We start from the raw sequence: 2213 nt of genomic DNA on the forward strand, positions 1-2213 counted from the left end.
ATAGTCTTGAATGAAATAGACAACATCAAAAATATCAAAGAATTAAAATTCGATAAAAATATTCACTCAACATCACTCATTATAACTTTTGTAATCATATTATTGATAATAATTATCACAGTGAATGCTATTGTCCACATATACAAAAAATTCTCTATACTTAGAATAAAAATTCGGGAAAAATTTCAATCAAGGGAAGGAGGAGTTACGTCAGTAATAAAGACTGCAGCTCCAACTCCAAAAACACCAAAACCACAGCTAAGGCTTAGCCTTCACAATTAAAAAACCAATGCACGAAAATACATACAAACAATCAAAAATGAAATATGCCGATTAAGCGTAAACAGCAGTTTTTATTACTGTCGCTTAATACTTTGTAGCGACACTTAGAGCCTTATTACACACGGCAACTTTTGTTGCGGCAACTCTTAGTTTATAGGCGAGGGGGCGACGAGGAGAGGAGAATCGCGCCGAGTTTCCAGTGTTCAGCAACTCGCTTTGTGTTCTTATTCGTAGCAGTTCGCTGCGACGTTTTTCGGCATTCGTGTTCTTTCTTTCGTAGTACATAGTTGCATTTGCGTATATTTTTTTGAAATTAATATTTTGAATATATTTAAAAAATTTAATTTCATCTTTTGGTAAGTAATTTGCAAATATGTATACAAATTTACATAATATAATATAAATATTTTAGAAAATGGAGTATGATGAAAAAATCGAATTAATTAAAGATATTGTGAAATGTATGGAGGAAGCCATACAAATTGATTCAGACGATAGTAAAAAGGGTGATATATCTTTGTTTTAATAAATAGAATGTATTTCTTAATTGACAGAGCTGATTAATATATGTGATAGAGTGGCCCAAATACCTATAAGGAAAATGAAACGACAATGGGTTAAAGTAAAGTGAAAGAGAATGAGAAAAAAACTCGAACAGAGTTGCGCAACACAAGTTGCTCGTGTGAAGGTAATGGGCAACAGCAAAAGAGAATCGCCTGAGAATTAGCAACCAAAGTTGCCCCATGTAATCGTAGACTTACACAATTGATTTACAGAACGACACTTAAGCAATTTGCTTGCATAAGGGTCGTTCACTTTATTATTGTTTATATTACTTTTCGAGCATTGACCAGTAAATTCTGCATATGCAGAATTTGTACACAAACAAATACACAATATGTTATCGTATAACAGCTTATCAGCTGAACAATTTTTATTATAAATAGCAGTGCCATTGACATTTTCAGTTTAGTTCAGAAGAACCAATAAAGAAGAGTGAAATTAAATATAACTTTGTGTTTTTATTTAATCTACACACTTAACTCGCGTACACAAATACCATCACATCACGAATCCAACACACATGAGGACACCATACAACAAATAACGAAAGGGATCCACGGACAGAGCACCATTTATGATTTCAATACGAACTCGTACACATCAAATCGCTTGCCGTGACTTTTTTAATTTCGACTTTCGTTGCGCATTTACTTCTTTTTATGACTGGTGAGGTGAGTGCTGCGAAAACGTATATGTTTTACAAGAGCTAACAAGCTTAAAACCTTTTATTGGATATTGAATTGTTCGATTATGACTATAAGTTAAAAAGATATAGCATTTTTAGTAAACCAACTTGTGTTAGCTTACAAAAAAATTAATCAAAAAGCATTGTTTTTTTGGGGGAAAAATACTGTACCGAGTCCAATCGATAGTCAGCCTAATGGACTGTATATTATGAAACGGTTCTCAAGCGTGGAAAGACAAAGAATCGGCTGGCATGGTTATGGGATCAGTTTTTTGGGATGCACGTGGTATTTTATTCATCGAATGATTACTGAGCCAGTTTTAATTCACTGCACTATGCATTTGCAATCAATTGTTCTATTTTACTATTCCCAATATTTGGCAATTTTATTATTTTTTGGAAGGATCAGTTTGAAATTGTACGCATATACTTCATCGTTCTCGTTTAAATACTGCATTGCTTTGTGCAATGCTTCGAAAAAATATCTGTATATCTTAAATTCTAATAGGCCTTTACAAGTATATCAACACTCCAGTTATTCCGCTATATTTTTATGCTAGATATCGCGTTTGGTTGGTTATGAATGCATTTGCATTTCCTTCGCCCATAATCTAGCAAAGTATCCGCAATGCCTTGATGGCGAAAATGTCAATGCCATTTTTTGTTGTGATCTTAAATATCT

Source organism: Bactrocera tryoni, unplaced genomic scaffold (assembly GCF_016617805.1).
Source record: "Bactrocera tryoni isolate S06 unplaced genomic scaffold, CSIRO_BtryS06_freeze2 scaffold_25, whole genome shotgun sequence".
In the NCBI taxonomy this organism is placed as follows: Eukaryota; Metazoa; Arthropoda; class Insecta; order Diptera; family Tephritidae; genus Bactrocera; species Bactrocera tryoni.